The 26322-nt window shown below is 37.9% G+C and overlaps 1 long non-coding RNA gene across 1 annotated transcript in view; it reads right to left on the reverse strand.

Annotated features, from left to right (window-relative positions):
* LOC133757804 (uncharacterized) overlaps positions 1 to 26111 on the reverse strand; it is a 40457-nt gene extending 14346 nt beyond the window's left edge. The window contains exons 1-2 of the long non-coding RNA XR_009865732.1: positions 26025 to 26111; positions 15050 to 15138 (exon numbers count right to left, since the gene is read on the reverse strand). This is a non-coding gene — a long non-coding RNA (uncharacterized LOC133757804). The remainder of the gene's footprint in view (positions 1 to 15049; positions 15139 to 26024) is intronic.
* Positions 26112 to 26322: the final 211 nt, after the last annotated feature.

Here is a 26322-nt window from a genome sequence, read left to right on the forward strand (position 1 = left end):
GGTTAATCTACCTATGGCACCAGCATCCCATTTGGGCCCAAGTGCTAGTCCAGGCTGCTCTTCTTCCAATCCAGCTCTCGCCTATGGCCTGGGAAAGCAGTAGAAGATGGCCCAAGTACTTGGGCCCCTGCACCTGCGTGGGAGACCCAGAATAAGCTCCTGGCTCCTGGCTGCTGGCTTTGGATCAGCACAGCTCTGACCATTGTGGCCATTTGGAGAGTGAATCAGCGGATGGAAGACCTTTCTCTCTGTCTCTCCTTCTCAGTGCCTGTAACTCTACCTCTCAAATAAATAAATAAATAAAATCTTTTTTTAAAAAAAGAAAATGTATGAGACACACACTAACTAATACATTTCTTTCTTTTATAGTACCACTCTTTTTTAAAAAACAATTTAATTTGTGCCTGGAAGTTAGAAAACTACATAACGGTGCACATCTCTGCCATCTGTCTAATGGGTAAGGATTTAAATAGGCAAAGCCAAATTGATGACCTCTCAGAGTTACAAAACGAGTGTTTGATTTCTTAAAAACTGCACTCTCTATGTTTTTTATATGAGAGAAATCATATAAGCTCTGTGTTTTACTATACCAAAAAAAACTGTCTCAGGGCAAACAGATAAAACACTGCTTGGGATGCCTGCATTCCTAGTCAGAGTGCCTGGATTTGTAGCCTGCTCTGCTTCTGATCCAACTGCCTGCTAATGTGTACCCTGAGAGGCAACAGTTGATGGAACCCAAGTACCTGGGTTCCTCCCCCCACCATGTATGAGACCCATATTGAGTTCTCAACTCTTGGCTTTAACCCCGCCCAGCTCTAGATATTGTGGGCATTTGGGGAGTGAGCCAGTGGAGAGGCGATCTCTCTATTTCTCTCTCTCTCTTTCTCTCTCTCTCCCTCCCTCCCTCTCTGTCCCTTTTAAATAAAATGAAGTCAAAGTTTTAAAAAAATAACTTACTGCCTCTGAATTTTGTGGGTCTCACTTCTCATCAGAGACCACTAGCTCATATCAGACCAACCTTCCCACAGCTAACAGCAAAAAAAAAAAAAAATGTTGGCCAAATATATTTTTTAAATTAGCAGACCTGTGACTAGAGTGAGTAAAGGGAGACACTCACCTGAGGCACAGAATTGAAAGGGATGTCAGCAAACCCAGTAATTGAGAAAAATAAAATTAAAATGTAATATTCTAAGAAGGAAAAATCATTATAAAATGTCCACGATTGATGCAATATTAAAATTTTAAATAAAAAAAAAACATGCTCTGTACTACTGATCATTTTATGTTTCCCTCTACTGCTAATGTGGTTCAGTATGGCACTATGACCCATCTATCCTTATTTAAAATTATGAGATTTTTCTCACTGTGGGTTTTTAACTTTGTACTCAAGAATGAAAATGAGAGGTCAGCATTGTAGCACCATGGGTTGAGCTGCCACCTGTCACACCAGATTCAAGTCCTGGCTGCTCTGCTCTGTTAATGCTAATGAAGGGCAACCCAAGTACTTAGGCCCCTGCCATCCAGGTGGGAGATGCAGATGGAGTTCTGGATGCCTGGCTTCAGCCTGGCCCAGCCTGTTGCAGCCACTGGGGAGTGAGCCAGCAGATGGAAGATCGATCTCTCTCTCTCTCTCTCTCTCTCTCTTTCTCTAACTCTGCCTTACTAATAAATATATAAATCTTTTTTAAAAAGAATTAAAATGAAGAGAATTGTCTGAGTGTGTGAGAAAAACAGCTAGTCCAGCAAGGAATGAATGACAGAAGTGATACAAAATCTAGTAGATGATCTGCCCTTCCAAGTTCATTGTTTTTATTCCGCCACATGTGGAAATGTGAATAATATCATTTCAACAGGGCTGAACATTTCCCAGCCATTAATTCTCGCTCTCACATTCACTCCTATTTACTTGGCACGTGCTGCTTGGTGTAGTCTAGAACACTCCATTCTGGAATACTACACAACAGTGTGCCAATCTTAACCAAAACTGCTGCAAAGGGAATACTTATTTTGTAGTGTGCCATCGAGGAGAGTCTCCCAAAAAGTGAGCAGAAATCTTTTGGATATGGTTTTTCTTTCAGATCATTTAAGTGCACGTCTACAGGATTCAGTGGACCTGGGGCACTCAGAGATGCTGTGCGGGAGCCTTTCAGAGCAGTGCTTGCTGCCCAGTTGTGGGAGTGCAGACAGGAGGCAGGGCAGCTACCAGCCACTCCAGCTTCCACCTCAGCAGGAAACAGCCACCACTCCTGAGGCCACACTCTCCTCGGCGCATATACCTGCTGAATAACCAAGCTAGAGTGGGAAAGCGTCAGCATGCTGGTCTGAGGCAAAAAGACCCTGAAGCCAATGTTCTCTCTACGGGCTTGCTGGATTGGTCAAAGATTTGTTAGCCTGCTCAATTTGGTGGCCAATTCAACTTCTCTGCCTAGTCCTGCTTCCTCCCTTTTTTTTTTTTTTTTTACAACTTGCTGTCCAAATTGCCTATCTAAGCATCTGCTTCCAGAATCCCAGCCTGAGACAGGGAGGTCAACTTGCTGACATGTTTCTTGTTACAACCCTATTTAGAAAAAAAAATACCAAAAAAAGGGTAAATATCCAACTCTATTTACACATATCTTTTTGAGCTCTCTTAATTTAGATCTGTATTGTATATACTTATAATGAAGTCAGATTCAGGTTTTCTGTTGACGTTATTGAACATAGAATTCCTTATAGCAACTTTGTCCATGTACAGTATTTTTCTTTTGTGGAGCCATAACAGTAGGCCAGGGTAGGTTCCTTAGTTGTCTCTAAATTTTAAGGACTTAAGTTGGTTTCAATTTTTTCACTGCTTGAAATTATGCTGCTGCAAAACTTTTTTAACAAATTGTTTTCTTTCTTTTATTAATTTTTTTGACAACTGCTTTCCTGGAGTTTGACTGGAGTTCTGCAGATATCAGCACTAGTATCTGTCAGCAGAGAAGGGAATAAAAGAGAAAAGAATGAGGAATTATGTATCTAGCCCTTTTTCCTTTTCTGGTAGAAGAGATGAACAGAAACGGAATCTGAAATTCCACCCATCCCTGGAAAACCACATTTTCCCTATGAATGTATTCTACTAATCCCACTTTATATTAATCTGCACTGCATTAAGCTATATTTGTTTGTAGTGCTATTAATCAACATTTTGTTCATTGTCTTTAGTTCATACATATTCATTATGAAGGAAAATGTTTTTTGAGGATAAAAAAGTTTAGTAAATGCTACATATTAAATTCATTTCTTGCAAAAAATAATTAAGAGATATGTTAATAGTTTTGAGAATTCTCATAGCAAGGAGACTTATTAAATGTGTTTAATATACCCATGTTAGGGAATCAGTGTTCTAAGGAGAACTGCTCATGATACAGGTGTAAATATGGTAACATCAAAAACTTCTCGGGGCTGGCGTTTGGTGCAGCAGTTCAGTCACTGCTCGAGACTCCTGCATCCCACATTAGAGTGCCGGGCACAAATGCCAGCACCTCCGCTTCCGATCTAGTTTGTTGTCAGCATCCATTCTGGGACACAGCGGATCATGGCTGAAGAACTTGGGTCTCTGCCACCCACATGAGAAACTCAGATTGAGTTCTAGTCTCCTGGTTTCAACCTGACCCAACCCTGGCTGCTGCAGGCATTGGGGAGGGGAGGGCAGGTCGATCTCTCTCTCTCTCTCTCTCTCTCTCTCTGCCTTCCAAATAAGATTTTTAAAACATTTTTAAAATTCTACTTTTCAAAAAACATCATTCAATGCAAACATATAGATTGTTTACTAGTTAAGATGTGGCTATGTTCTTAGAAAAGTCCATTTATGGCCAGTGCCGCAGCTCACTAGACTAATCCTCCACCAGACTCTGTCCTGGTTGCCCCTCTTCCAGTCCAGCTCTCTGCTCTGGCCTGGGAGTGCAGTGGAGGATGGCCCAAGTCATTGGGCCCTGCACCTTCGTGGGAGACCAGGAGAAGCACCTGGCTCCTGGCTTCGGATCAACACAGCGCGCTGGCCGCAGTGGCCATTGGAGGGTGAACCAACGGCAAAGGAAGACCTTTCTCTCTCTCTCTCACTGTCCACGCTGCCTGTCAAAAAAAAAAAAAAAAAAGTCCATTTATGCTACTACATTAGTATATCCTCCAGCACCTACCACCCATCCAAATTTTAGATGCTTTAAAGAAGATTATGAAATAGCATTACACACCTGTTAAAAATCATTTTTTGTTGCTAGACATTTATATAACATGGTTTTAAAGAAAGATAACAGCTGAGGGGGACTATGGGGAAAAAGCCTAGAACTTATGGTGAGCTATTTTCCTTGCACGTAAGAAGTTGCTCTGTGAGAACAAGTGCACTCAGCAGATGTACAGACCCATTATCTTTCCACATGGCAATATGTTCATCCTTTCAGAAAATTCGAGCAAATTTGGAGCAAAAAGATACTACAAACAGACTGAACTGCAAAGCAGAGAAAATGGAAATGATTGGCACAATGGAGTAATCCTAATAGATGTTACTTAGGGGATCTTAAAGCAAGGCATTAACTATTAAAGTTCATCACTTAATGAAATCTCCAAATATTTAATAATCCTGCTACATATTTGGAATAACATATTTTTGTCACATTCATGCACATGAATGTGCTCATTAAAACACAATGACAGGAAAAGCTTTTAGTCTAGTAGTTAGGATGTACATGTTCCATATCTGATTATTTGAATTCAATAACTAGCTTCAGTTCCCGAGCCCAGATTCCTACTAATGTGAACCCTGGGATGCAGCAAATGATGGCTCAAGTTACTGGGTACCTGACACCCATGTGGGAGACCTGGAGTGAGTTCCAAGCTCCTGGCTTCTGCCCTAGCCCAGCCCCAGGTGTCACAGGCACTTCAGAAGTGAACCAGCAGATGGGAGCACCAGAGTCTCTGCCTCAGAAATAAATAAATAATTTTAAAATTACGATGGTGTTCACACCTTGTCATTTCACCCTCGACTACTCAAAGGCTGCTGGGATCTACTCCATAGCTCACATACCTGTGCATGCAAAAACAGGGTAAATCTGTATCTGGTGAAAACCATTACAGATAGAAGATGAGAGGCCTAAGACAGTCGATTTATTTCACTCCTGCTTAACTTTCCACCCCTGCCATTACTATTGCCGACTAAGCTCCACAGACTTGGAGTTCTCCTCCTGTCTAGAAATGCCAAGTGCCATTCCTGCCCCCCGGATTTCTTGACATTTACAAAATCATCAATCACGAGAAGATTTTACAAAATAAGATCATCTCTCATTTGACAGGTGAGAAAACTGAGAGACTGAGTTGAAAATTCCTCCCTAAATTTGGAGAATGAGTATTGTCAAAATTTGTTCAAAATAACGTTATCTTGTGGCTCCTAATACAATTTTTTCACATCCTTATTCTAAGAAACTTTGGAATTTTAGTGCAAACAATATGACATTATGGTCAAAGAGCAAAGTAACAAAAATGCAAATCCCTTGCTCTCTCTAGCTTAGTCATTAGTGAAAAAAAGGTTATTCCTGATGACACAGTATTGTTTTAACCTTTCAGTAACATGGAAATTGCCAATAACAGATAATTGGCATTCTTACATACATAAGTAAAAATTTATTTTCAGTGTATCACCACATTTTTCAAAAACTACAGATATATTTTCTCCCAATTTGGAGGTTAATCTTATGTAAATTACAATAAGGGGTCATATTCAAAGATTCACTTTGACCTCTGCTTCTAAGAGAATGGGTAGATATACTTTTTCCTAGGGAAAGCAAAAAATCCTGGACATAACTTATGAAACGCACGTAAGAAGGCTCTGAAAGTAGTAAGAAAGCAAGCAAGCTAGGGAACTCAGAACTCAAGGAATGACGCAGTGCAATTGCCCTGGATTTTCCTCTTGTCTTACAAACCCTAGACTGAGTACTGAAGATGTCAGCAAACCAAAAATGCTAATGGACTCCGAGATCCCCCCCCACCCCCCGCCAACCAAAACAAAACAAGAAAAGCCTGCTTTCCTTTGCCAATAGACCAAGAAAGAAGCTGCCTAGCAAAACAGAAAATACTTAGACAATCTCTCTACTCCAGCCAAACAACACATAAAATACTTCAATCCCCTGCTACAAGCAAAGGCAAACTGGGGAGTCCAGTCACGGGACCCTTGCCAAGCTGTGAAGACTAAAGAAGACCTCAAGCCATTTCACCTCCAGTGTGGTGTCCAAGAAGCTGGAGTGGGGAGCTGAGACTTTCATCCTTCATGATGTCAGGGAAGGCCACGGAGGGGCAACTTCCAGCCCCACCCAGAGATCACAAGACACCCTTTCCGCTTCCCACTGCGATGGGCTCAGAGGAGGCCTGAGAGAAAGCAGGACTTGAGCTGCATTGTGGCGGTAATAAAGCTGACCTTAATAGTGCAGGGCAGGCCCCGTGGGAAACAGCTGTCAGTAGAACAGGCCTCCCTTTCCAGCCTGGGTGGTATCAACAGAGGCCTAGAGGGAACTGGGTTTTGCCCAAAATACAAAAGCAATTTGACAGAGGCAGGACAATGTTTGCAGAATGGTATTGGAAAAATTAGGTATCCATAGACAATAAATAAGTAATTAAACAAATGTCTACCTTTTCAAATTTAACTCAAAATAAGTCATAGATTTATTTTATTCTTTTTTTAATTTTTTTTTTTTTTTAAATTTTTGACAGGCAGAGTAGACAGTGAGAGAGAGAGAGAGAAAGGTCTTCCTTTGCTGTTGGTTCACCCTCCAATGGCCACCATAGTTGGCGTGCTGCGGCCGGCGCACCGCGCTGATCCGATGGCAGGAGCCAGGTGCTTCTCCTGGTCTCCCATGGGGTGCAGGGCCCAAGCACTTGGGCCATCCTCCATTGCACTCCTGGGCCACAGCAGAGAGCTGGCCTGGAAGAGGGACAGAATCTGGTGCCCCGACCGGGACTAGAACCCGGCGTGCTGGTGCCGCAAGGCAGAGGATTAGCCTGTTGAGCCACGGCGCCGGCCGTTATTTTATTCTTAAAGATTTATTTATTTAAAATCAGAATTACAGAGATACAGGGAGACAGAGAGAGAGGGAGAGAGATATCTTCCATCTGCTGGTTCACTCCCCAGATGGCCACAACGGCCAGTGCTGGGCCAAGCCAAGACCAGGAGCCCAGAGTTTCATCTGGGTTTCTCACATGGGTGGCAGGGGCCCAAAGACTTGGGCCGTCTTCTGCTGTTTTTCCCAGTCCATTAACAGGGAGTTGGAAGTGGAATAGCCAGGACACTAACTGGCACCCATTTGGGTAGTCAACACCACAGGCTACGGTTTTTTACCACTACAACACAATCCTGGCTCTAATTCATAGATTTAAATAGAAAATTTGCAGAAAATCATGTGGGAGAAAAAATTTCAAGATCTAGGACTCAGTAAGGAGTTTAGAGACATGACAACAAAAATGCATTTCAAATATGTAAAAAAATCAATAAATTGGACTTCATAAAAATTAAATACGATTGCTCTATGAAAGATCTTATTAAGGAAATGAAAAGACAAACTGCAATGTGGGAGAAAATATTTGCATACAGACAAAACATATAGATCTTTTTTTTTTTTTTTGGCTTTTTTTAAAGGGCCATTTATTTATTTGAAAGAGTTATAAAGACGGAGAGGGAGAGATGAGAAACATCTTCCTCACTGGTTAACTTCAGATGGCCGCAATGGCCAGCGCTTTGCCAGGCCGAAGCCAGGTGCATCATATGGATCTTAAACATGGGTGGCAGGGACCCAAACACTTGGGCCATCCTTGGCTGCTTTTCTCGGGCCATTAGCAGGGAGCTAGATTGGAAGTGGAACAGCCAGGACACCAACAGTGTCACGCAAATGGGTTGCTGGCGTCGTAGGTGGCAGCTTCACCCACTGTGGCACAACACCAGCCCCTCTTCTAGATCTCTTACAAGTGAACAATAAAAATAAATGATCCTATCATAAATTGGGCAATAATGTAGAGACATTATAATGCAGAGGATATATGGATGGCAAGTAAGCAGGCGGACAAAGTGTTCTGCATCACTAGCAAATTAAGAGCAAGAGATATCACTACACACCTCTTAGCGTGCTGAAATAAAATCAGTGTCAATACCAAACGCCAGCAAGGATGCAGAGAAAACTGATCTCTTCTCCATTGCTGCTGGGAATATAGAGTGAGACAGTCTGGAAAAGATCCTTAAGATAACTGGACATACACTTAACATACAACCCAATAAGTGCACTGCTGCTGAACTTGAATCCCAGGCAAATGAAACATTATTATAGCAGCTTGATTTGTAATAGCCAAAACTGGAGTACTATTCAGCCATAAAAAGGAGTGAACTATTGATACATATAACAACCTGGATGAATCTCAAAAGGATACCAACTATGATGATGCCAAAAAATCCTCAAAATGATGTATATACCATGATTTCATTTCTATTATACTCTTTTTTAAAAAAGATATTTTATTTTATTTGAAAGACAGAGTTACAGAGGTAGAGACACAGAGAGGTCTTCAATCTGATGGTTCACTCCCCAGATGGCCACAATGGCCGGAGCTGCATTGATTCAAAGCCAGGAACCAGGAGCTTTTGCAAGGTCTCCCACGTGAGTGCAGGGGCCCAAGGCCTTGGGCCATCTTCTACCGCTTTTGCAGGCCATAGCAGAGAGCTGGATCGGAAGAGGAGCAGCCGGGACTAGAACCGTGCCCATATGGGATGCTGGCGCTTCAGGCCAGGGCTTTAACCCGTTTTGCCACAGAGCCGGCCCCTTCTATTACATTGTTGAAATGATAAAATTATAGAGATGGGAGATAAATTAGTGATTGCCATGGGTTAGGAAGATGTGAGAGAGGGCTACAAAGGCATAGCTTGAGGGAGATCTCTTTAGTGAGTGTCTAGTTCTGTGTTTTGATGGCATTGATGATTAGATGAATCTACTCATATGATAAAATAACACAGAACCATACACACCCATCATCCAATTACCATCTTTGATATTGCATTACATTTCTGTAAGATGGACTCGTAAGAGCAACATGAGTCCTCTCGGTGCCCCCTCAACAACTTCCCCTGAATCAGTAATTATTTTTAAGTGAAATTTTTATATTTCTTGAAATTTCATTTGGGGGCATTGCTGTGGAGCAACAAGAAATTTGTACGACTGCCAGTCTGAAGAAGGCAACGTGTGGCACAAAATATGGTTGGTTTCCAGTTGAAGGAAAAAAATGGCATCTGTCGACCTTTTGGTGCAGAAGAAACAATCAGTTCTTTGCAATATGAGTCCCAAGTGGATTTAACCATTTTCAAAGCCTCAACTGCAGATTTAGAACTAAATGGAAGCCTTAAATATGCTCAGTGCCCAACCCTAACTCCATCATTGCTGACTTCTTTGGTCTAGAATGATTGTAATTAGATGATTCTGACGTGTATCTGGACAGAGGAACACCACACTTCCCTAAGGAATGGAACATCAGTTCTGTGTCTGAAATTTGACACTACTGTTGAGCCCTAGCAAGGAAGAGTGAGCCTCAAAGGTTTATGTTATTCTAATAGTGATGTTATGTTAAGACCAGTTACTGAACCTCCTGAATCTCAATTGATAGAGCAACATTCACTACCCAGTTAGCCAACTGAAAACCACTTATGTTATTTTAAGCTATGTTTTACAAAGAAATAATATTTTGTACTTTGCATATGATTGATTCTCTCAGTCCTTTTGCATTTTAGTGGTTAATAATAATGCAAAACAATGCTCTGTGGGGGGGCAAACATTCATTTGTGATGAACTGCTTTTTGAAGGATTAATTCTATATGGAGTAAACCAAGGTAAACTGCAGCTGGGATCCTTTCCTATTACTCAAGCTAGTAAGAAGATAAATGTGTTCTATAAAGATGTTTGACACACATTTTATGAAGAGTATTCAGTTTTATATTAATTACAAAAATTATGAAATATCAAAATTCCATATTGATAGTTATAATTTCCATTAGACTTTATTTAACAACAGTTGATTATGCTCTTGAGCAATGCTGGATATTACAGTTGATAGATAATTGAGGTACAGAGCAGAACACTGGAAACACCACAGAGCTTAAAGTCAGAGCACTTCTGTTCACGTACCTTCCTCCCTACCTATTGGTTATTTGACCTCAGATGAATTCTTTACCAGTTTCCTCATATGTAAACTTAAAATAATAATATTTTTAGGAAATTAATGAAGTAGCTTGAAAATGCACTTTAAGCTTCATAATCATTACCATTTTAAAAATTAAATTCTCAATTTTTATAGGACTATGAAACTTTAAAAAAAATTGTATTCTATATAAATACTGCAAATTTGCTGTTTCCAGGACTAGTATATGGTGATGATCAATTGAACAGTGATTTTTCCCAATAACAGAAGACTTGAGCATATTTGCTTACACTGATAAATCCTATTAATAATTCATTGAAAGTGGCCAGCACCCTTGCCATGTAGAGCCATGTGGCACACAAATAATGTATGTCATTCACAACTTTCCTTGTAGAAATATCAGCTATGTTCATTTCTATATGTAGACTTTCTTTTGAAGATATTTTTGCTGTGGCACTGCTAATAGTCTAAGCTTTAGATTTAGGAGCAGAAGGTTCCTAAGAGTGTACATCCAGCTGTAAATATTCCACATCCTGAAGCAATGCAGAGAGCCACATGAATTGGGAATAATTTTATAATGTAGCATACAATAGTAATTAGACAGTACACAAATGATATCAAGTAGTGTGACGATGCATGATACGTGGAAATCTTACTAAGCTTCACAAATGTAAAATTATGTAACATTCCTAAATAATAAATTTCACATAAGCCTGAGTGAATGATTTATAAGAATAACTGAATGATAGTAAAGTAATAACGAGTTATTACTTAAATATTGAAAAATTACAAATAAAATGTCATTGGGATAATTTTAGCATTACCTATAAAATTTTAACCTAATTAAAAAATATTTTCATATACAAGTGTAGGAACTTGCATTCTTCTATATATTAAGATATATATATAACAAATTTCATCTTTCTGTTTCAAACATACTAATTCTATATCTATGAAAATTATTGTTAAAACAATAACATTTAGGGGCTGGCGCTGTGGTGTAGCGCATAAAGCCTCTGCCTTGCAGCGCTGGCATCCCATATGGGCACTGGTTCAAGCCCCTGCTGCTCCACTTCTGATCCAGCTCTCTGCTATGGACTTGGAAAGCAGTAGAAGATGGCCCACGTCCTTGGGCCCCTTCACCGATATCAGAGACCTGGAGGAAGCTCCTGGCTCCTGACTTTGGATTGGCACAGCTCCGGCCGTAGTGGCCATCTGGGTGTGAACCAGTGGATGGAAGACTTCTCTCTCTTTCTTTGCCTCTCCTTCTCTCTCTGTGTAACTCTGACTTTCAAATAAATAAATAAATCTTTTAAAAAATTTAATATACAAACACAGATTTGATGATTTTTCATTGCCCATCATTTTCTATTCTGCAGATTTTTTCCTCAAATTGAGATATCTGCTTAAAGTATGTCTGTAGGATTGTCCTTATAGTGCAGTAACTGGCAAGGTGATTTTGTTGGCTTATTTGTTAATATTCCCTCCCAAACAGAATTACAATATCTTTTTTTTTTTTTGACAGGCAGAGTTAGACAGTGAGAGAGAGAGAGAAAGAGAGAGAGAGAGAGAGAGAGAGAGAGAAAGGTGTTCCTTCTGTTGGTTCACCCCCAAATGGCCGCTACGGCCAGAGTGCTGCGCCGATCCGAAGCCAGGAGCCAGGTGCTTCCTCCTGGTCTCTCACATGGGTGCAGGGCCCAAGGACCTGGGCCATCCTCCACTGCCCTCCTGGGCCAAAGCAGAGAGCTGGACTGGAAAAGGAGCAACCAGGACAGAATCTGGCGCCCCACCGGGACTAGAACCCAGGGTGCTGGCACCGCAGGCAGAGGATTAGCCTAGTGAGCTGTGGCGCTGGCCCTACAATATCTTTTTATAAATAGTTAGACTGTAACTTAAAAAAAGCTAATAAAATAGATAAAAATAAAACAAGTTTAGAAGAATTGAAATGAAGATTAAAAATGGTTAGAATGCACACAGCTCATTGTACTTCACAGAGAAAGGCTACAGATTTAGCTCTAAGGGGAAAACATGATTGGTTCATGATAAACAGTTTCTATACGCTCAGAAGGTGTGGCTAAGGGCCAGCACTATAGAGTGGCAGGTTAATGCCCTGGCCTGAAGCGCTGGCATCCCATATGGGTGCCGGTTCTAATCCTGGCTGCTCCTCTTCTGATCCAGCTTTCTGCTATGGCCTGGGAAAGCAGTGGAAGATGGCCCAAGTCCTTGGGCCCCTGCACCCACTTGGGAGACCCGGAGGAAGCTCCTGACTCTGGCTTCGGATGGGCACAGCTCCGGCCGTTGTGGCCAATTGGGGAGTGAACCGTCGGATGGAAGACCTCTCTCTCTCTGTGTGTGTGTGTGTGTGTGTAACTCTGACTTTCAAAGAAATAAAATAAATAATTTTTTTAAAAGAAGGTGTGGCTGAGCATGGCATTAAGATGTATGAGACTTCTCTCCTTTGCATTGTCATAAAGTAGATCCTTTTTGCTATAGTAAACAACAAATTGGCAATACCACCACATGAGCGATGTGTCATACATCTATAGCCCATCTCTAAGCTAGCTGATGCCATAGCACCAAAGTTTAGGAAAATTAACAGAACAAGAGCCCTAATATGAAGAACATGGACTCAGTACCCTCCTGTACAAAAAATTCTACGATTTAGGCCCTAGCCAATAAGATATTACCAAGAGGATTTCATCTTAATCCAAAGGCAATGTTAAAGTTAACTACAGGAAAAAAATGACCACTATAATGAAATGTCAAGCTATCATTTATTTGCAAAAAAATAGCATAAGAGAGGCTGGTGCTGTGGCATAGCAAGTAAAGCTGCTGCCTGCAGTGCTGGTATCCCATGTGGCTGCCAGTTCCAGTCCTGGCTGTACCACTTCTAATCCAGCTCTCTGCTATGGCCTGGGAAAGTGGAAGAAGATGGTCCAAGTCCTTGGGCCCCTGCACCCACATGGGAGACCCAGAAGAAGTTCCTAGGTGGAGACTGACTGATTATTGAACTCTCTATGTAGTATAGAGTTATTCATGTATGTTAAAAGTTAATTGAACATAGATCCTAGTGAAAAACAAGAATGGGAACAGGAGAGGGAGAAGGAAGAGGGGTGGGAGTGCGGGTGGGCGGGCCGGTATGGTCAGAAGAATCACTATGTTCCTAAAGCTGTATTTATGAAATGCATGAAGTTTGTATTCATTAAATAAAAGGTTTCTGGGAAAACAATACAAAATAAAACAAAAAAAGGATAAAGAGAGAGAAAAAGAAACTACTGATGGGGAGTCATATTTGGAAAACAAAAGAAATGGTCCTTTTGAGTAATGAGAATATAATAATATTAGTGTATTGGTTTCAAATACTTCATCTCAAATTTGGTGCCAAGAAGCAAAGCCAATGAATACAAGTTAAACTTTACAGTAATACTAAAAGAAATGAATTTTCACAAATAAAATGAAAAAAGCCCACATTTTTTCTAATTGGACTTTAAAGATAAAAAAACCAAAGTATCTAAAAAAGCAGAAATAGATTTTTCAACACCACATACTAAAATATTAATAGACTACCAATGAAAAACATGTTGTACGGGTTCCCCTCAGCACTGAACTTGCCTTTGTTTCTACTATCACAACCTCATGACTGGAAGGTGGAGAAAGATCTTAGATCAGTTTGTATGATCTACTTGTTTAACTTTGTAAAGAGACTCTAGGAGATCCTTATGATAGCCAGGTTTTTGTTTTGTTTGTTGTCCCCCCTCCCCCCAACCTACTACCAGGGAAATAAGACTTGAGCACTAGCAAAACAAAGAATTACAAAGAAAGCCACAGGTAAATCCCAAGATTAATTCCAATCAATTAGACATCAGTATTAGACTAGAAAAATCACTGAGGCATATAATAGACTTGACTCAAAATTTAAGGAATGAAGCTAGGAAAGTTTTTTGCTTGCTTTTGACAAAGAATAGAAGGAAGTTGAAAACTGAGACAAAAAAATGGCAGGTAATGGGCTCAAATAGGGGTAAGTAAAGCAGCATAAAGTGGAGATGGAGAAGGGCTTCCTACTGACTTTCTATGCAGAAGCCAGCAACCAATTATTCTGAGTAAAAGTTTTCAATCAGCTAATGTACCCAGCCACTGCAGAACAATATGAGAAGGAAAAGCACATTTGAGCACAGAGTAAAAGATCTAGCATAATACACAAAGGAAATATTTTCAAGGTTATCTAAAGACACAAAAATACACATTAATGTGTAGAAACAAATAATTCCCAAGTTAAAAAATACCTGTAACAATGAATAAAAAGATATGGAGAGGTAGGGAAGAGAAATTCAGCTTACTGGAAAATGAAAGAACTCAAGAAAGTAAAAAGAGAACAAGGTATAGGCTGTGGGATAGGAGGAAAAAAAAAGAGTCAGAAGGAGGAAACCATCAAAATATACCTTTCTGGTGTTTGGCAGTTGAGATACCAAACCTCCAGCAGAATTCTCTTCCTTTCCAGCCCTAAAGTATGAATGGAGTAAAAACCCACATAGCAAATTTAAATATTGGATGGGGAAAAGAAGTGCATGAATAGATTCTGTAGTCTCGCTATAATGCTGTTGACGTAAGTAGAAATTTTTTCATAGACAAGACCCATTTTGGATACTGTCCCAGGGTATTTTATTAATGAAATACAGAAAATCCTCATAACAGTCTCAATTATATGGCAATTGCATAAGTGGATTCTGAAGGCATCATCAGAATTAAGCAATTAAATTTCTAAGGCATATTCTCATGAAAGTCTCCCTATAGATAAACTTAGAAAACACTACTGAATCCTTCCTATATTGAAGAAGGGTTGTGGTGTGAGTGACTAACAAGAAAATTTACCTACCTGTGGATCACATTCTTGATTGAAGTGACAACCAGAGAACAATCTTGTCTAAACAAATGCAATTTGATGAGAGGATGACACCATGAAAACTGAAAAAGGGAAGTAGAAACTTATTCCTCCTTAACATAGCATAGCAAAGACTGAAAACAAATTCATAGGATAGAGCAAGGTGAATCCCTGGCTAGATTTAAATTTGAACTGGATCTTAAATTGCTGGTCTTTTAGAAATGTCACCAACGGACCTTTCATTAGAAAGGAATTCTGTGAGCAAAGTTACAAAGATAAGAATGTAATAGTGTGTATAAAGGACAATAATCAAGAACTAGTAGAGATCTTCTGTATATAAAGATAATTAAACTGAATCTTAATGAAGAATGGGATGGGAGAAGGAGTAGCAGATGGGATGGTTTGCGGGTGGGAGGGTGGTTATGGGGGGAAGAACCACTATAATCCAAAAGTTGTACTTTTGAAATTTATATTTATTAAATAAAAGTTTTCTATTTAACAAAAAAGAGGTAGTAGAGGAGATTCTTAGAGGAATAAAAAAATTACCTTGGACAACAATGATGTAAGGGAAAGAATTTTAAGACTAAATGTCAGAATCTTATAAAGTGATACATAATGAAAAATATTTTTATATTTAAAAAATTTTTACAGGCATGTAAAAATTATATATGTTTATGGCTTAGCATATGACATTTTGGCTTTGGTATATTATGAAGTGTCCAATAAGAAAAAATATATCTATCTCATCAAACATTTAAAATGTCTTTATCTTACAAATCTTCAAAATCCTATCTTCTAGAATTTTTAGTAGAGAAATATACAGTATATGAACATTATCTAAAGTCACTGTCCCATGCAATAGAACCACAGAACGTCTTACTCCTATTTAACTATGACTTAGTGTCAATTAATCAACCCTTCCCCATCTCTTCCTCCCTCTTTCACCCCAATCTCTAGTAACCACCATTTTAAATTTGGATGAAAGCATCATTTTACTTTAGACTCCACATACGAGTGAAATCATGTGACACGTATCTCTCTGTACTTGGTTTATTTTATTTAACATAATGATCACCAGGCCCATCCATTTTGTTGCAGATGACAAAATCACATTCTTTTCATGGTTGAGTAGTTCTGCATTGTGTATGTATATACCACATTTTCATTACCCGTTCATCAGTGAATGGACACTAGGGTTGCTTCCACTTCTTGGTTCTTGTGAATATTGCCACAGTAAACAGTGTAGACATCTCTTGAAAACACTAATTTACCATGAGTATATACCAGTAATGAAATTGGTGGAATATACGGTGGTTTTATTTTGGTTAGTATTTTGAGGAATCTTCATACTGTTTTTTACAATGGTTGTACTAATTTACATCTATGCAGTTTTCAAAGATTTCCTTTTCTCCACATTCTTGCCAGCATTTGTTATCTTTTATCTTTTTGATAATACTCAATTTAACAAGTGAAATGATATCTCATTATGTGGTTTTGATTTTAATTTTCATTTCCCATATGATTAGTGATGTTAAGCCTTTTTTTTTTCACGAACAATGTTGGCCATCTGTATCTCCATTTAAGGAATGTCTTTTAGATCTACTGCTGTTTTTTAATTGGATGATGATAATGCTGTTGAAGATGTTGAGGCTACTTATGCTGCTGATGGTGATTTTGTTATTGAATTGCTTTAGTTCTTCATTTATGCTGGTTATTTGCCCTTTACATGTGTTTAACATTCAAATGTTTCTTCTCACTTTATACGTTGTCTTATAATTCTATTGATCTGTTTCCTTTGTTGTGCAGAAGCTCTTTAGTTTGATGAAATCCCATTCAGGTATATTTACTTCCTGGTTTTTTGGTGTTAGATTCAAAAAATACTTGCCCATTCTCATACCCTGAAGCATCTCCCCTGTATGTTTCCTTCCAGCAATTTTAAAGTTTATGATCTTACAATAAGAATTTAATCCATTTTGAGTTGATTTTTGTACATGGTGAGAGATAGGAGTCTAGTTTCATTCTTCTGCATGTGGATAACCAACTTTTATCAGTCCCAATTATTTGAAAGACTCCTTTTTCTATTGTATGTTCATAGCGAACTTGTCAAAAGTTAATTGGCTGTAGATATATTGATTTACCTCAAGAGTCTCTATTCTGTTTAAATTTCTATGTATCTTTTTTATGCCAGTAGCATGTTGTTTTAATTACTCTAGCTTTGTAATAGATTTTAAAGTCAAATAGTATAATGTCTTTCATTCTATTCTTCTTGCTCAAGGTTGGTTTGGATATATAGGGTCTTCTCTAGTTCCATAAAATTCTAGTAGTATATTTTCTTGTCTGGGAAAAATGCCATTAGTATTTTTATGAGGATTGCAGCAAATTTGTAAATGCCTTTGCATAATATCGATTTTTTAGTGATACTGATTTTTCCAGTCAATGAATTCTGGGTTTCGTTCTGTTTCTTTGTGTCTTCTTCCATTTTTTAAATCAACAATTTATAGTTTTCATTGCAGAGATCCTCTACCTCTTTGGTTAAATATATTACTAGAGGTTTTTGTTTGTTTGTTATCTCTATTGGAAATGAGATTACTTTCTTGATTTTTCTTTCAGATAATTTGCTGTTGTATAAAAATGCTGCTGATTTTTGGACATTGACTTTGTATTGTATAACTTTGCTGAATTTGTTTTCTGGTAGAGTCTTTGGGGTTTTCCATATTATAAAATCATGTTGTCTGAAAACAATGACAATTTGACTTTGTCATTATGATTTGGAATTGCTTTCTTTCTTTCTCTTCTCTAATTGCTCTGGCTAGGACTTCCAGTTCTCCATTGAATAAAAGTGTGAAAGTAGGTATTCTAGTATTATTCCAGATTTTAGAGAGAAGGCCTTCAGTATTTCCCCATTCAGTATGATGCTAGTTTAGACTTGTTGTCTATGTTGAAGTATATTCTTTCCACATATAATTTTTTCAGAGTTATTTACATGAAGGGATGTTGGGCTTTATCAAATGCCTTTTCTGCATCTATTGAGACAATCATATATTTGTCATCCTTTCTATTGGTGTGATGTATCAAATTTATTGACTTACACATATCAAACCATCTATGCATCCCTAGGATGAATTCCACTTGATCATGGCAAATAGTATTTTTAATGTGCTATTGTGTTTTATTTGCTCATATTTTGTTGAGGACTTTTGCATCTTTTTTCATCAAGGATATTGACATGTAACTTTCTTTTTTGTTGTTGTGTCCTTATCTCATTTTCAATTTCAGGGTAATGCTGAACTTGTAGAATGAGTATGAAAGAATTCTTTCCTCTTGTATTTTTTTGAAGTAATGTAAGAATTGGTGTTAACTTTTCTTTAAATGTTTGGTAGAATTTAGCAGTGAAGCCACCTGCTGTTTGGCTTTTCTTTGGTAGGAGATGTTTTACTACTGGTTCAATCTTGCTATACAATACTTCTTAGGTATTCTATTTCATCATGATTCAATCTTCATAAGATGTTTTGTCTAGGAATTTGTTCATTCCTTCTATGTTCTCAAATTTGTTGCCATATAATTGTTTTTAGTAATGTCTAACCGTCTTTTGTGTTTCTGTGTCATCATTTGTAACATCTCCCTTTTTTTCTTTGACTTTATGTATTTGAAGTTTTTCTCTTTGTTTCTTAGTCTAGCCAAACGTTTGTCTAATTTTTTATCTTTAGAATGAAGCCACTCTTAATTTTTGGTTAGTCTTGTTATTTTTTTGTTCTCTTAGTATGATTTGTTGATTTTTAAAGACTTATTTATTTGCTACCTGAAAGGCAGAGTAACAGAGAGAGGAGAAAGAGAGGGAGAGAAATATTTCATCTCCTGATTCATTCCTCAAAGGATCAGGGAAGAGGTCAGGTCAAAAACAGGAGCTAGGAACTTCATCCAGTTCTCCAACATGAGTGGCAGAGACTCAAATACTTAAACTATTGTGCGGTGCTTCCTGGACACATTAGTAAGGAACCTGATGGGAAGCAAAATAGAGAGGACTCCAATTTGAGATGCAGACATCACAGAAGTAGCTTAACCCACTGCATCATAATGTCTGCCCCACTGAGTTTTACTATTTCTTTCCTTCTATTAACTTTGTTTGAATAGTTTTTATTTTCCCAGTTCCTTGAGATACAGCAAAAGTTTTTCATTTGAGATTTTTCTGCATATATATATATATATATATAGAGAGAGAGAGAGAGAGAGAGAGAGAGACAGAGAGACAGAGAGACATTGATTGCTATCAGCTTCTTTCTCAAGTATTGATTTTCTGTATTCCACAAATTTCATTGTGTTGTGTTTCTATCTTCCTTTCTTCCAAGAAACTTTTAAAATCCCTTCTTATTTGAATGGATGCAACTGGAAAACCTTATACTTAGTGAAATAAACCAATCCCAAAAAAGAGATATCATATGTTTTCCCTGATTTGGGGTAACTTATAGAGTACCCAAAATGTAATATATTGGAGTGAAATGGACATGTTGAGATTCAATGATTGTTTATAGCCCTTGTCTCTTCTGTTGATGAGCAGTATTTTCCTCTTCATAATATTTATTGAACTCCTTACTTAGTGTAGAGTTAACCTTATGAGTATTAAGTAAACTGACAATAGATCTTTGTAAAAATTCAGAGTGGGAATAGGAGAGGGAGGAGGAAGAAGGGTTGGAGTGTGGGTGAGAGGGAGGATAGGGTGGGAAAATCACTATGATCCTAAATCTGTATATGTTAAATATATGAAACTTGTATAACAAATAAAATTTTAAAAATAATTTTAAAAATCCCTTCTTATTTCCTTTCTTGATTCATTTGTTGATTTAAGTTATTTAACTTTCATGTATTTATCTCATTTTTCTTGTTACTTATGCAGTTTTATTGCATTGTACTCAGAAAAGATACTTAATATGATATCTATATTTTTTAATTTGTTGAAATTTGTTCTAACCTACTGTATGATCTTTGTGTTTGTTCCATGTATGCTTAGAAGAATGTACATTCTACAGCTGTTAGATGGAATGTTCTGTAGATGTCTGCTAGTTCCAATTGCTCTACTATACAGTTTATATCTACGGTTTGTTGATTTGCAGTCTGCATGCTCTCTACACTTCTGAAAGTGAGATGTTAAAGTTCCATACTATTATTGTACTAGAGTCTATTTCTCTCTTAAAGACCATTATTATTTTATTAATGTATTTGGGTACTCCAGTATTGTATGCATATATATTATATTGTATACTACATATATATAATTACAAATGTACCTCTTGCTGGATTGCATCCTTTATTTTTTATATAATGAGCTTCCTGGTTTCTTTTTGCTGATTTTGATTTAAAATTTATCTTATATTATAGAAATTTGGCTACTCCTTCTTTATTTTGGGTTCCATATGTGTGGAATATTCTATTCCATCCTTTTAATTTCAGTATCTGCATATCCTTAGAGGTGAAATGAATTTCTTGTAAGCAGCATAAAATTCAGTCTTGTTTCTTTATCCATTAGGTCTCTTTATGTCTTATAACTTTAGAATTTAATCCATTTACATCTAAAGTAATAATTTATAAAGTCTTATTTCTTCCATTTTCATACATAGTTTCTTGTTTCATTATAGTTCTTTCTTTCTCCCTCTGTTAAAATCTTCCTAGCACTGTGTTTTGATTCATTACTTATTATTTTTTGCTAACTCTGCTGTAGCTTTTTGCTTTGTGGCTATCCAGAGACTTACAAAATACAGATTTTACAAAATACTTCTGAAAAGTCTGCAGTCAGGGATGTTGCAGCACTTTTATCTGTCCTTAGTTTCTTGTCTCTTGCAGCTTTGAGAATCCTTTCTTTATATTTGACCTTGGAGAGCTTGATTTTATAGGCCTTGAGGTATATGTGCTTATGCTAGTTTCTTCTCCCCTCCTTACCTGAACTTTGTTTCTCTAGGTTTGGGAAGTTTTATATTATTAGCTCTGAATATTCTTCCTATACCTTTGCCATTCTCAATTCCCTTTCGTACCATAATAACTTAGATATTTGGTATTTTCGTGCTGTCACAATGTTACCATAAACTTTCTTCATTCCTCTTGATTCTTGTTCTGTTTTTCACTTCTGACTATATATTTTCCAATAATGTGGCTTCAATTTCACTGATTCTTTCTTCTGTTTGATCTATTTTTCTATTGATACCTTCTGTTGTGTTTTTAATTTTGCTTAGTATATTGTTCAGTTGAAGGATTTATTTGTTGTTTTAAATTACTTGCATTTCTCCATCAAGTCCCTCTGTTAGAATATTAAATCATTTTTCTGTGTTCTCTTGAAGATTGTTGAATTTTGTTAAAACAAGTAGAATGGTTGGTTTCTGGCATCTTATTTTATTTGTTAGGTGAGGTTATGGTACCTTGTAAATTCTTTATGACTGCTAGTATGCAACATCATCTGAGCATTAAGGAATTAGTCACAATAATCTGGCATCATATATGGTTGTCTTTTCATAAATCATTTTCTCTGAACATAAGGACACTTCTGCTATTTCAGCACTAGATGGCATTTAATGTTGAGATTTGCTATGAGTTCACTTTTGGTGTGTTTTCACTGTTTCAGTCCTAAAATATGTCCAAGCTCAAATTTGTCCCAAAGCTGCATTATTCAGAAAGAACCAGGGATGTGTCTAAAATGGAGCAGTCCATGTTAGAAGCCTCATTCTTGGACTGGGGTTGGCCAGTTGTTAGTCGTGTGGTTACCAACATGATGATACTAGATCACACCCAGAGACAACTCACCAAGGTCAGCACCCTTCTGGGGGTAAGACTGAAGCCTATCCTGCTATGGTATCTCCTGCTGTAATGGACTGATAGCCAAGGATGCTCCTATCACCCACCAGCTGGGAGATAAAACTTATCACCTTGGGTTACAGAATTCTCCTCAGCAGTGGAGCAGGTCAAGAGGCTCTATCTGTAGGCATGTGCTTGGGAACAGGCACCAGTAGGATCTACTCAATGCTGGGTTTTACCAACCTGGCAATGAGTTCCAATAGTGTCCTCTGATCCCTTGCTGTCTGACCAACTTTGGAGGAAAGTGACAAAAACAGCCCTTGGCCATTCAAACTGGCACTAGGCTGGGTCACACCTGAATCTCACAGTCACTGGACCCTAAGAAATCTTGTGGAGCACACCAAGTGTGCTTGTGGCTGGTGGTGACACATGTGGAAATGAGTCTTCCATCAGAGTGCAGGTCTCTGCGGAAGACCAGGACAGCTCTAGCAGCTCTATCTGCAAAAATTTCCCTCAGGGCTTTGGCCTTTATCAAGTGCTGTAACTCATGGTGATGGCTCAGTTCTGAATCCCAGTATAAGGTCCTAGGCTCTCTCTTCTGTCTCCCTATACAGTGATAGAAGTTTTGCTCTGCTTCCTACTATAGGTTGGAAGAGGGGTGGTAGTAGTGATCCCCTAGTGGTGTCTGATTATGGAGGGTCCAAATTTTCAGTCAGTAGGTGTGGACCTGGGGGCTGGGGTGTCTGGGATGCTGTCCCAATCTGAATTGTGGTAGGCCTGGCACTGGACTCAAGGCTAAAGACTGAACCTCATTCCCTCTTCCCCTCCCAAGCTGGAAGCATCTCTCTCCTTGCTCTTCTTCTTGGATCTAGGCAGGGGTGACACAGACAACTCTTTCCTCCTTGCTTTCTTTCTTTTTTTTATCTTTTATTTAATGAATATAAATTTCCAAAGTACAGCTTATGGATTACAATGGCTTCCCCCCCCCCATAACTTCCCTCCCATCTGCAACCCTCCCCTTTCCCACTTGCTCTCCCCTTCCATTCACTCATGACTAGAGCCTCCTTGCTTTCTTCAATGTGACTTCTTTCATTGTTATCATAAAAGGGGTACTGTGGTCTCTCAATTGACTTCCATAGCTCTTGTGAAGGCAATTTAGTGCCTGAATAGCTATTTAAATTGGTGTCTGTTGGGAATAGCTGTCATTGAGTATCTTACTCAGCCTACTGTCTTTAGAAGTCCTGCTGAAAAACAGTATTTAACTTTTTTCCTGTGCTTTTCTCAGGTTAAATAGAACCTTAGAATACTGAGGACAGATGCTTGATAAAAAGTAGAAAAGCAACACTCAAGAGGTATTTTGGAGACTCCTATACTATTGGTTTCACACTAAAGAAAGAGTAGTCAACATAACATAGATATTGTGAAATAAGTGTGTGTGTATGTGTGAGCATAGATGTGTTTTCGTTTTAAAGAAGTAGTTTATATCCAGTAAGTTACACCTGGAAAAACAAGGTTACACTTCCATCATAGTAATAAGTGTCTAATGGAACATGTTCAGTATGGATTTTGATTGAGGCATTTATCTCATGCATCATAAGATTTGGAGACTAGGGATGTTATTAAAATCTTGGTTTTGACTACTGGAGGAGCACTATAGGGCTACTGTTATATCTCCAACTACAGATTGGTTTCGTTTAATCATACTTCTAAAATCTAAACATCTCAAAAGAATTTGGGTAGTTGCCTTGAAGTTCAACCAGAAAAAGATACTATTGTTGGTAAACCAAATGGCATATTACAAGAGAATGAACTCACTGCCACATTCAACTTGGTCTTACTATAATATGATCAAAATAATAATAATTGCATATTAATATAATGTGAGAGATGCTGAGTAACATTCTTTAAATAGTAACTAACAGATGATACTGTCCTCAGATGCAGAAATCTTTGAAAATGTTATGTACATATTTGAGGTCAGAATTTGGTCTGAAGTGTTTAGAGAAAGGAAGAAGATATTTAAATGAGACAAATGGCTTAGAGGCTTAATGGAAACAGATGGAAAGCAATTAGAGAGAGAGCTAAGCATGAAGCCCCGCTGCAAATAGTTCTTGGTTGAAGAGCAGATGAGCTGAGCCTGGGAACAGGAAGGCTCAGAAGAATAAGAAAGAATTGCTTACTCTGGCTTTTATTCAGCCTTTACTTCTAAGGAAAATATATTAAAGAATTCTAAGGTAGAAAGAGAGCAACATAGGAAATGCCATCAGATAAAGTCATCTGGATAACTCCTTGTATCTGCACACTTTGTTCTTCCTCTCCACCTCTCCCTCCCTCCCCTCCAGCTCTTCTTCAATCTCTCCATTTACTTCTTAACCAAAATTTAAGATTTGTTTTCCAGCTTTGTCATTTTCTTTGTTTCCTCATAAAACACCACAGACTTTCCTCACAAATGCCATCTTAAGTTACTAGGAGAAAGGAGAAAGGAAAAGAACTAATGATGAAATGAATGAGCTGCTAAAATTTAACTTTTTCATGTTTATGAAGTCTAAAAGAACAAAGCAGGAGGAGGAAGGACCTAATATATAGTATAGATTTACTGGCTATACTTTCAAGAACAACTGGTAGGAAATAACCAGTTTGGGAAATCACTTTTTTTTTTTTTGGTTGTTTGTTTGTTTTTTAACTTTTAATTAATAAATAAATATAAATTTCCAAAGTACAGCTTTTGGATTACAGGGGCTTCCCCCCCCATAACTCCACTCCCACCTGCAACCCTTCCATCTCCCACTCCCTCTCCCATCCCATTCATATCAAGATTCATTTTCAATTCTCTTTATATACAGAAGATTGATTTAGTATATATTAAGTAAAGATCTCATCAGTTTGCACCCACACAGAACATAATGTGTAAAATACTGTTTCAGTACTAGTTATAGCATTAATTCACACTGAACAACACATTAACGACAGAGATCCTACATGAGGAGTAAGTACACAGTGACTCCTGTTGTTGACTTAACAATTTGACACTCCTGTTTATGGCGTCAGTAATCTCCCTAGGCTCTAGTCATGAGTTGCCAAGGCTATGGAAGCCTTTAGAGTTCGCTGACTTCAATCTTATTTAGACAAGGTCATAGTCAAAGTGGAAGTTCTCTCCTCCCTTCAGAGAAAGGTACCTCCTTCTTTGATGGTCCGTTCTTTCCACTGGGATCTCACTCACAGAGATCTTTCATTTAGGGTTTTTTGTTGTTGTTGTTTTGCCAGAGTGACTTGGCTTTCCATGCCTAAAATACTCTCATGGGCTCTTCAGCCAGATCCGAATGCCTTAAGGGCTGATTCTGAGGCCAGAGTGCTGTTTAGGACATCTGCCATTCTATGAGTCTGCTGTGTATCCCACTTCCCATGTTGGATCATTCTCTCCTTTTTAATTCTATCAGTTAGAATTAGCAGACACTAGTCTTGTTTATGTGATCCCTTTGACTCTTAGACCTATCAGTGTGATCAATTGTGAACAGAAATTGATCACTTTGACTAGTGAGATAGCATTGGTACATGCCACCTTAATGGGATTGAATTGGAATCCCCTGGCATGTTTCTAATGCTACCACTTGGGGCAAGTACGATTGAGCATGTCCCAAACTGTACATCTCCTCCCTCTCTTATTCCCACTCTTATATTTAACAGGGATCACTTTTCAGGTAAATTTAAACATCTAAGAATAATTGTGTATTAATTTAAGAATTCAACCAATAGTATTAAGTAGAACAAAAAAAATACTAAAAGGGATAAATCACTTTGAAGAAGGAGGAAGGGACAAATTGTAAAGAATGTAGAATTGTTGCATTATCAACATTATTTGCTATAGTCTGATCTTTTTGAATCATTTGGACAGTAATATTCAAAATACACAGGCTTATGATTTTAATTTGATTGTTCTTTTGAAGCTATCATCTAAATAGCTTGAAGAGTTAGTATTTTGACAGGAAATGCTAAGCACACTTAACACTACTCATTTACATTTTCAAACATGTACTTTGGCCACTAAAAACCCAATTGAGATCATGTGACATCAAATAAGATGAGTGTACAAGAAACAGTGTACATGAAAAATGAAAATACTTAGGAGGAAAGCAAATCTTTCTAATTAACCCTTAGCATCTAGTGAGAAGATGTTTTAAGGATAGCAACTTACTTTAGTTATAGATATTCCTTGCTTTCTGTGGCAATGGAAACAATTCTGGGGTTTCAAAAAATGATTAATCAAGTTGTAATAAATGTGTGTATATCCTGAAATAGAATGTTACATATTAAAACAAATACAGTTCATTTGATAACAGAAGCAATAAAATAGACTTTAGATGTCACCTAGGTATATCAATCAGTACCAAATACTTTCACAGAGAATTTGGAAAAATATATTTTAGTTTTATCAGAAAAAAAGACATAGTTAAAGGAGGGAAGGGTATGTGGCACAGTGAGTAAGTCACCAC

This window comes from Lepus europaeus, chromosome 1, assembly GCF_033115175.1.
Source record: "Lepus europaeus isolate LE1 chromosome 1, mLepTim1.pri, whole genome shotgun sequence".
NCBI classification, from domain to species: Eukaryota; Metazoa; Chordata; class Mammalia; order Lagomorpha; family Leporidae; genus Lepus; species Lepus europaeus.